Here is an 11,016-nt window from a genome sequence, read left to right on the forward strand (position 1 = left end):
CAAATGAAGCCCTCAGCAGAGATGCACCATTTCCCCTCTCTTGAAGGCAGACAAATAGGGCATCCAGCAAAACCAGATCCTGTTGACTTGACAACTTCTTCTTTCTTAGAGGCCATTAAAAGTCCAGCAAAACTCCTGAGAGAGATCAGTTTGGCTTCGAAGGAGGTTCATTATCAAGTTCTGCAAAAGCAACTGTGTTGTTTCCATGTTTTTAAAAAAAACATTTTTTTAAAATTTGGTAGTTGATGTATTCATCCATAATTATTCGTATTGAAAGAAAAATTAAAATTCACTTTGTTTTTTCATCATCAAGTGTTGTTTTGTATTCAGATAGGGCCTTGACACAATGATATAACACTTGGGGACCAAGATACAGCCCAATAGGCCAACACTGCAGGCCAAGATGGAGAAGACCTGCACAGCCACCATGCACTTCCCTTTGCTGCACAAGTAGGTGAGCACAAAGGACACCCAGACACCCACCCAGAGTGCAGCTCAGAGTATTGGAGAGAAACTCCCAGCCAGATGGCACAGATTATAATCTGGACACCAGTGTATGGCAAGGTTAGACGTAAGGTATTGTACAAACTATGGATCAGGAGGCTGAATGCTTCTCTGAGATACACAAGAGGAAGTTTTGTTATAAAAATTATACATTCCTAGTGTATTAAGCCTATTATATGTGAGCTATCTGTGCCTAATGATAGATGACATAAGTGACAGCTGACAGAACTTCATGAGGTTCCCAGTGTCCATTTCCCCTGTGTCCTTAACTGCTCCTCTTTCCTATCCATCAAGACAGTTCTTTCTCCAGCCTTTTCTTTCAAGGACTGGACAATCAGCTCCTTCAACCGAGGTATTAATGTTTTCCTAACTTACACTCTTTTTACTTTTTGTCCACACTCCAAGCCCCATAGATCCTGCTAGAGGTTTAATTAGCCTGGGAATTGCTCCCTTTTCCTGAGTGGCTTCTCTGTCTCTCAGCCCTTCTCCATTTGCAGGAGGGAAGCAGCTCCTGGCTGCTGGCCGGCTGTATGTGCTCCAAGTCTTTGGAAGACTTATGAGTCTGTCAGGCTCTGGTCTCTGTGATGGTCCTAGCCTGCAATCAGTACTCCACACATGAAACACAACCCCCACCTGGGCATCATTATGACATCCTCCTTGCTCAGCTGTGTCAGCTTCAGAGATTTGTTGCTCATTCCACCTAACTGCTGTGTCCAGTGTCACCTCCTTCATGCATGACTGGCTTCTCCTTCAGCTCTCTGTCCTTCCTTCCTTCCTTCCTTCCTTCCTTCCTTCCTTCCTTCCTTCCTTCCTTCCTTTCTTCCTTCCTCTCCTCTACCCACACCCACACCTTCTGCCTGCAGCATTTCCCTTTGTTCCCTCTGTGATACAAGCATGGTCACTGATGTCTGAAAGTTCCAGGAACGCAAAGCCATAAGCCGTAGACTCACATCAGCATCCTTGGGTCTTTCCTTCCACAAAAGGGCATTGCTTGGATACAATGTGGTCAGTGACCAAGTAATATCAGTTAGACGTTAGCATAATGATTATCCAACTTTAGGCACCAACCGCTGATGCAAAGAAGGGGAGGTTAAAGGGTTTGGGTCAAGCTGAACCTGAAATAGACAGAATGGGCAAGCAAGAAGTGCTCCTTGTGGGTGGAGAGTGGAAGGCCAGAGTTGGAAATCCCAAGGAGGAAATCGTAGCTGGATTGGGTGGCCTAGGAAACAGAAACGAAGCAGGAAACAATGATTAGATTGTGAACACTTTCTTCAAACAAACAACATACCAACCCCGAGTCTCAAAAAAAGGACACTTAATACAAGGAGAAAAGCCTGAAGTTGGTCAGGCAAGCAGAGTTTCTGCTTGATCATTGATGTTCTCCTTTAACACCAGCATCATCTCTGGATGGACAAGCCCAACCTCTGATGGAGCAGCTTTGAGATTTGGGTTCCTTCTGGACTCCTGGCTCCTGCTTGAACAGCAAGAGGAAGCCTCAACTAGAGGGGCCTTGCCCAGCTTCAGCTGGTGTGTCAACTGGGGCCTCACCTGGTGCAGGAGGATCTGCCTACAGCTACTCAGAGGCACACTACCACCCAGATAGACTATGGCAATGCCTTTTTCATGGAGGTGCCCTTAGAGAACACTCAGAACTTACAACAAGCCCCAAACAGAAAAGTCTGTTAAGGTCTCCAAAATACTAATTGATAATATTTGGTCATTGATTGCATTGTGGCCAAAACTGTCCTTGCTATACCCTTGCTACACCATTCCACAATTCTGGCCCTCTGAGTGATCTCCGGTCAGGTGTTCAGAGAGTGTTATTGAAGGGGAATTTGGGGGTCAGGCTAAAAGCCGCTCACCGAAGACAGCTTCCCAGGGAAAAACAAATCACGGGCTCAGCTACAGGGTATCCACTGAGACAAATCACCCCTCCCCAAAGGTACTTTCCTAGGGAAAGAAATCTCTCAGCTCAGACATAAAACATTCAGAAGGCCAAGGAATACTGAGAGGCTGGGGAAGATCCCAGAAGGTTGTTAAACCCCATACTATTAACTTTCTAGCAAAAACTCGATCCATGAAATAATCCTTGTTTATCCTTTCAACCCTCCTATTGTACATCTGCCCATTGCCTACGATATGCAGCCCAACCACTTCAATGACCGCACTATATACATGATGTGAACTGTCCAGTCAAATACTTCCTGTTGTCCAGATCTCATCAGATTCCTGTAGACAATCACATGTATCCTCTAATTTGCACCAGATTCATTTAGGAAATAAGCTTCTGACAACCTCCTTATTATTGCTTGGTTGTTGATGACTAACATCCCTTCTGTTATTTTCTCAGCCTCCCCATAAGCTCTCAGATGGATTATTATGCCACCCTGAGCTTCTGGGGTAAACGTGGAGTAGTGGTTAAGGTGTTAGACTGGCAATAGGGATGGAAGACCCAAGTTTTTGTCCCCCTTCCTCCATGGACTTGATGACTTGGGCCAGTTCTTCCTAGTCCAAAGTACCTTGCAGGATTTGTTGTGGTGGGGATAAATTGGGGGAGGGAGCTATATTGTAAGCTACCTTGAGACAAATCTATCAAATGAATTAATAAAGATGTCACATAGGTTCTTCTAATTTTGGATCATATCATCCTAGACATTTATTCCAGAGCTTTCCTTGCATGGACTGAGTCACAGCAAAATAAAATAAAGTGCTAGAAGGTTTTGTTTATTAGCATCAAACCCAAATCTTTGCCTCAGTGTAGGAATCCATACAAAATTCTTCCAGGCAGATGTTTTCCACGGTATGAAACAAGCAAGAATGTAATATGTTATTTTCATTGTACTGGAGGACCATGAGGTGGACATTATTTTGCAGGACACAAGCCATGTTTCATGGGAACTTCCTATCCTTCTTGTTTGCCCTGAGAGATGCCAACCAGGATCCCCAGATCTTGCCCAACATCACCCTGGGCTATAATCTTCATGAGAATTATTTTGATACAAGAATAACCACGGATGCTTTGTTCAGCCTTCTCTCAGCTGGACCCGCAAACATCCCAAATTACAAATGTGAAAGAAGTCAGAGTCATCTCCTGGCTGTCATTGAAGGAACTGACTCTGACATCTCCATCCAGGCTTCCACTGTGCTGAGCATCTACAAAATCCCACAGGTACTGGAGGGGGGCATTTGCAAGCCAGTTCCAAAGAACATCAGTGAGAGATCTCACTACCATTTATTGAGGGGGGATCTGGATCTATACAAAGGTTGGGGATTCAAAGGTTCTTGGCCCCCATGTCAGACTGCCAATCTGGTGGCTGAGCATGCTGTCTTTGAAAGAAAATCCTTACATCCGAAAGCAAATTGTGGGTAGTTTAGACTTCAATTATATGTTTGGAAAACAAAAAGGAACACTGAAGGGGGGTGAAGATAAACTTCTTTGGCTGCATATTTAAATGGAATCTGCTGAAATTCTGCACTGCTTTTTCGAAGCCCTATTGAATTATTTTTGTTCATTTGTGGTCAAAGCCTCCCTAAACAAGAACTAAATACAGTATAGCCATGGTAGAACAAACAGCGATTCATCAAAAAAAGACATGCTGAAATAAAACAACGTAAAAGAGATCCAAAGCCAGCTTCAAACCCATTGCTTCCTGAAGGTGATGACAACAACACTGACTTGAGGTACTTTCATGGAGATACTAACAGAGTCAACTTCTCAGAGATAATCCGCTACCTCCTCTTCAGCCCTCCCTCTATACCTAGTGAAGAGGGGACTTATTGCCGGAGGGTGTCAGCTCTCATAAAAAGGACAGCGCAGCAATACACACACGTACAGCTCATAGAGCCAGGGGAGTGTGGAGTGGAGGGAACAGAAGGACCGTCTATTTCAATCCTCTGCAATGGGCAGAAACAGCAATTTAACCATTCATGAGCGGTAACTGTCCAGCCTCTTATTCAAAACCTCAGAGGTGGAGAAATCACAACCTCTACAGGTAATATCTAAACTACAGTAGGTAAAGGTAAAGGTTTCCCTTGACGTAAAGTCCAGTCGAATCCGACTCTAGGGGGCGGTGCTCATCTCCGTTTCTAAGCCTTGGAGCCGGCGTTGTCATAGACACTTCCGGGTCATGTGGCCAGCATGACGACTCGGAACGCCGTTACCTTCCCGCCGAAGCGGTACCTATTGATCTACTCACATTTGCATGTTTTCGAACTGCTAGGTGAGCAGGAGCTGGGATTAACAACGGGAGCTCACCCCGCCGCGCGGTTTCGAACTACAGTAGCTCTATCTAATACCTGTTATTTCTGTCTTAGTTTGTGTGCCATGATTAACAGTTCTTGATCATCTTCCCTGTAGCTTTGCTTTCTGTACTAGGACACGGCTATCGTGTTTCGCCTCTGTCCGTCTTTCTCCAGACTGAGCATCCCAAGTTCCTTCAGCTGGTCCTCATTGGGCATCTTCTTGTGCCCCTGAGTCACCAAGGGTTGAAGGCCTCTTCTGAATCCCTTCCAGCCTTTCAATGCCCAACCTGAAGCGTCATGCCCAGTCTTACACACTACTCCAGCTGTTTCAGTGGCTTCATTGAGGCATGGCTATACATGCTCCAAGAGTGGGGCACCACCATATCTTCCATCCAGAACCCTAGAGATAGGACCTTAAACCATATTAGGATAAAGACTAATAGTCTTTACTAATACTAATTTACTAACAGTCGCATTGAGAGGGTTGGGAAAGAAGGATGAGATTGTGAACATTTATTCACTTCAGAGACAAACAAGATTCTATAGCTTGCACATTGTTTTTACAAAGTGTTCCAACACTTGAAATCTTGAAAACTTTGTTATCAAGAAAAGCACTTAATTGTTATGAAGTATAAGCCAGTTGTCTTTTGCAAATAGGTGAAGAATCATAGAATCACATGGTTGGAAGAGGCTTCCACATGATACCCCTTCAAATATTCTCAGACTGTATCATGTCTCCCCTTAGCTTTCTCTTCTGAACATATCCAGTTCTTTTAACCATTTTCATAGGATCTAGCCTCCAAGCCACCCACCATCTTCCGCATTCCTCTCTGGACTTTTTCTAGTTCCTCAGCATCCTTTTTGTATTATGGTGACCAGACCTGGACACTGTATTCCAGATGTGATCTGACTGGTGCAGCCATCACATCCTAGGATCATAACACTAAACCTCGGCAGAAGCAGCCCCACATTCCTTTGGTTCTTTTGGCAGCTGCAACACACTGTCGGTTCATGCTTAATCTGTGATCTATTTGGTCACACCCAGAAGTATGAATGAAATATGGAAGAAGCTTTTTGATTTTGCATGCGTGCCAGTTGGAAGGGGATGCCGAGTGTCATCAGGATGAGAACGGAAGGAGCATTCTAAACAAATGGAAGAAGCATTCCCTACAAAAGGAAAAAAAAATGTTTCCCTTCAAAGATCTTCCTAGCAATGGAAGAAGCTTTCCTCCTTCATAAAGGTCATGGTCTTTCTACCTTACAGTTTAATGTAACCCAAAGGCCAAATAATTCAAATAATCTTTTCATTTCTTTGCCAGGTGACTTGCGCTTTTGTTTCTCAAATTTTGAATGATAAAAACCAGTTCCCGTACTTCTACCGGACAGTTCCTGAAGAAGGAACCCAATATTTGGGGATTGTCAACTTGCTCCAGCATTTCAGGTGGACGTTAACTGGATTGGTTGCCGGTGACACGGACAATGGAGAGAGGTTTATAAAGTCCTTCTCGGCTCTACTCATCAGGTTTGGGGTTTGCGTTATTTTCTCAGAAAGGTTCTCAAGACTGACTAAGAAGGTTGTGGTCCAGAACCATCCCATCCTGTTTCACAAGTGGAGGCAAGTCAATGTATTGATTCATTACACTGAGACTTATGATTTCTTTGATGGACTGATGATGATTCAACAGCTGACTGCTGGCTTGATAGAACCCTGCCTGGGTCCTTCAACGAAGCCAAGCTGATCACCTTCAGCATGCTGGTCTTCTGCAGCGTCTGGGTCTCCTTTGTGCCTGCCTACCTGAGCACCAAAGGGAAATACATGGTGGCTGTGCAGGTCTTCTCCATCTTGGCCTCCAGCGCTGGCCTGCTGGGCTGCATCTTCATCCCCACAGGTTACATTATTGTCCTCAGGCCTGATCTCAATATGAAGGAGAAGCTAACAATGAAAAAGAGAAACCTGATTGGCACAACATTGTTTCCAGTGAGCTCAATTTTCACCCAAGATTTTAGACCATAAGGGGAAAGTCCTATCTTTCTTCTCAGTTTCCTGCAATACTCTTGATCTGTTCATAGAAAACATGCACTTGTCCTTCATTGATCTCTTCCATGGTACATTTTTTTTTTCCTTGGCAGCCTCAAGAATACCATGTTCTCCTGCCAGATACAAGCAAGTCACTGTTTGGGGGGAGGAAATGTTTAAATCTGCTGAAATGCTAAAATGTCTAAATCTGCTTTTGTAAAAACACCTTTTGTAAATATGCTTGCCCTGAAATCTCCATTAGGGCTAAGTGAGAGAGAGACATGTACATACTTAAGAAAGTGGAGGGAATATCTATATATGGCAAAAGAACTTGATAAAAACACTTCAAAGGGCTGTGAAAAAGTAGGTTGTAAGTGCACATCTGCAGTAGGATGTAAAAGTGCAGAAAAGGTCACCAGGCCCTTTGACTGCAGCACATTTCTGCTTGGAAGTAGCGCCTGCTCAGCTGACCACAACAAACGCTTCTGCTTGGAAACTGATCTGGACTCAGAGTTCATTCCTCAGGGAGGGCTGGACTGAATTTCCCTCCAACAACATGGTCTGTGCCTATTTGCAATGTAAGTGGGGCTGCTCTTCGACGTCAAAATAAAACAGAGCTGTGATTGTGATCTCGCTGTGTGGACCAGGAAAGAGCCCAACCAGAATCCGCAACCCAAAGCAAGCCCAACTCATCAGGCAGACATGGCTCCACCAAGCAGCTCCCGAAAGAGAGGACTGGGGCTGCTGTGGGGGAAGAGAGGAAAGCCCGTTGGCAAGTCTGTAGAAGAGAGAAAAGGGTTTTCATCTGCAAATGGACTGAAAATGGTTACAAGAGCTGAGACGCTGGGGGGAAAGGAAAGACTTAAAGAGCCCAGAAATAGTTAGGATAGGGAAACATAGTGCTAACAACATAGAGACAGAAAGGTATAGATTAAATAAGGGAGAAAGAATTGTAAACCTAGAGTAATAGGACGACTCTAGAAGGTAGGAAAACAGAAAGCAGTATAGAAATAGCGTTACTTCTAGAAGCAATAGGAGTTTAATTTTGTACAATAAAACAGGTTTTGTGGGAAAAATAAATGCAGTCTTTGTGTCTGTCATCTGTACCAGCTTAAGAGAAACCCTGACAGTCCCTCTTGCTTTCCAGATAGAGACCCAGATTAATGGTGAATCTGGTTGGGGGTGGCTAACGATTCCACACAAGCGCAGTCCCAATCCTTAGTCAGGACTGATTTATGGCTACTAATCACCAAACTTTCAGTGGAACATCTAACCTCTTTCAACCAGCTTACAAGGTGGGTGCTTTTTCTGACTCGCTTTTCTGCAGCCTTCAGGAGGATCACCCCATTCCAAGATCCCCAAAGGTGAATTCACCAAGTGCCGGGTGGGCTCTTCGGCCAGTCCAAGTCACCAAACTGTTGGAGAAAAATCGGTAAGGAGGATTTTCTTGGTCCATCACATTTGTGTCTTACAAGCTTCCTCTCCCTTCTCAAGCTGAGGTTCATTTTGTCTACTCAAGCAGGAGACCAGAGGACTTCAGTCTCCAAAGACTTTCTGATAGGCTTGCAGAGTCAGGCTAAGCACACCCGGACACATTCAGCAACACTCCATGGGCAAGATGCCGAAAGAAAGGCCTGCCATAAGCTGCACTGTTAACGGAGGAAGGAAAAGGCACAGATGTGTGGGAATGGGATTGGTTGCAAAGAGCTAAGTGGGTCTGACTCTGCTTTGCAGCAGCAAAACTGTCTACCAGCTCTAAAAATGGAGCCCACTTCCGCTCACATCTTGCTCTAACTCTGCCTACTTCCTCTAGTTAGTTGAATATTTGCTAGTAGAGATACTCCTCCGGCAATGCTCAGGGGCTCCTGTTAAAATACTGATTGATATCCAAAGGTCAGATTGGCCCCAGCCCTGGTGGCCTTTCAGATGGCTTGGAAGACCTGCTGAGGCCACTGGGTTGGAAGGCATGATAGAGTCTGTGTGATGGTTGTGTTGAGGTCTGGGAGAGCTTTATCTTGGCTGCTGAGTTGTGTTCATTGTGATGGTGTTGTTACTTCATCTTTCTAGCTGCTGTTTGCCACCCAACAACACAGGCTAGAGTTGGGCGACCATGTAAATTTAAATATATAAATAAATTTATAGAGGCTGACTTCAGATGTCATCTTACAGAAAGGGGGAAGGGCTGTGTTTTCAGGGGCCCAGACGGTGGGAGGGCATCTCGCAACCTCAGCCAAGGCAGCTTGAGAGCCCCAACAGCTAAACCTTCATCAGAAAGACTCAGGTGAGCATTTTAAGAGCTGACTGGTTTGGGGCACTGAGAGTCCCACTCGCTCCAAAGCCCATCAGTAGAGGGGAGAGAGGAGCAGCTGCCCGTTTATGCATCTATACCCTTTCGGCCTCCCCAAATGTCTAAATCTCAGTTATGCTGAACATGCATTTCTTGGTAAACACCAATGTTGCCAATTTCCTTTTTTTAATATATCTATTAAAAATATAGACAAAAAGACAAAAAAGATTGAAAAAAGTGACTAAAAGAAAAAAGAACTAAATATTTGTCATTGCTCTTCTCCCAAGGATTAAACGTCTTGTGATTTCCTGACTGCAGTCAGCATCTGCAGTGATCTTCGCACCTAGAAAGTCTGTCACTGTGTCTAGGTTTTCTTGCTCTTTTTGCCAGTTATCAATCGAGCTGGTTGCCATAATCTTGTTTTTTTTTAGGTTTAGCTGCAAACCAGCGTTTGCACTTTCTTCTTTCACCTTCATCATAAGGCTCCTCGGTTCCTCTTCGCTTTCAGCCATCAAAGTGGTATCATCTGCATATCTGAGATTGTTAATGTTTCTTCCAGAGATTTTAACTCCAGCCTTGTATTCCTCAAGGCCAGCTTGTTGCATGATGTGTTCTGCATACAAGTTGAATAGGTAGGGTGGGAGGATACAGCCCTGCCGTACTCCTTTCCCAATCTTAAACCAGTCTGTTGTTCCGTGGTCTCTTCTTACTGTTGCTACTTGGTCGTTATACAGATTCTTCAGGAGGCAGACAAGATGACTTGGTATCCCCATACCGCTAAGAACGTGCCACAATTTGTTATGGTCCACACAGTCAAAGGCTTTAGAATAGTCAATAAAACAGAAGTAGATGTTTTTCTGAAACTCCCTGGCTTTTTCCATTATCCAGCGGATATTGGCAATTTGGTCCCGAGTTCCTCTGCCTTTTCTAAACCCAGCTTGTACATCTGGCAATTCTCACTCCATGAACTGCTGAAGTCTACCTTGCAGGATCCTGAGCATTACCTTACTGGCATGTGAAATGAGTGCCACTGTTCAATAGTTTGAACGTTCTTTAGTGTTCCACTTTTTTGGTATGGGGATATAAGTTGATTTTTTCCAATCTGATGGCCATTCCTGTGTTTTCCAAATTTGCTGGCATATAGCATGCATTACCTTGACAGCATCATCTTGCAAGATTTTGAACAGTTCAGCTGGGATGCCGTCATCTCCTGCTGCCTTGTTATTAGCAATGCTTCTTAAGGCCCACTCAACCTCACTCTTCAGGATGTCTGGCTCTAGCTCACTGACCACACCGTCAAAGCTATCCCCGATATTGTTATCCTTCCTATACAGGTCTTCTGTATATTCTTGCCACCTTTTCTTGATGTTTTCTTCTTCTGTTAGGTCCTTGCCATCTTTGTTTTTGATCATGCCCTTTTATGCCTGGAATTTACCTGCAATGTTTCTAATTTTCTGGAAGAGGTCTCTTGTCCTTCCTATCCTATTGTCTTCTTCCACTTCCGCGCATTGCTTGTTTAAAAATAATCCCTTATCTCTTCTGGCTAACCTCTGGAATTTTGCATTTAGTTGGGCATATCTCCCCCTATCACTGTTGCCTTTTGCTTTCTTTCTTTCTTGGGCTACTTCTAGTGTCTCAGCAGACAGCCATTTTGCCTTCTTGGTTGTCTCTTTCTTTGGGATGTATTTTTGTTGCTGCCTCCTGAACAATGTTGCAAACTTCTGTCCAGAGTTCTTCCGGGACCCTATCTACTAAGTCCAGTCCCTTAAATCTATTCTTCACCTCCACTGCATATTCCTTAGGAATATTAGTGAGCTCATATCTAGCTGATCTGTGGGTCTTCCCTAATCTCTTGAGTCTGATCCTAATTTGTGCAAGAAGAAATTTGTGATCTGAACAACAGTCAGCTCCAGGTCTTGTTTTTACCAACTGTATAGATGTCCACCACCTTTGGCTGCAAAGGATG

The sequence above is a fragment of the Candoia aspera genome, chromosome 2 (genome assembly GCF_035149785.1).
Source record: "Candoia aspera isolate rCanAsp1 chromosome 2, rCanAsp1.hap2, whole genome shotgun sequence".
NCBI lineage: Eukaryota > Metazoa > Chordata > Lepidosauria > Squamata > Boidae > Candoia > Candoia aspera.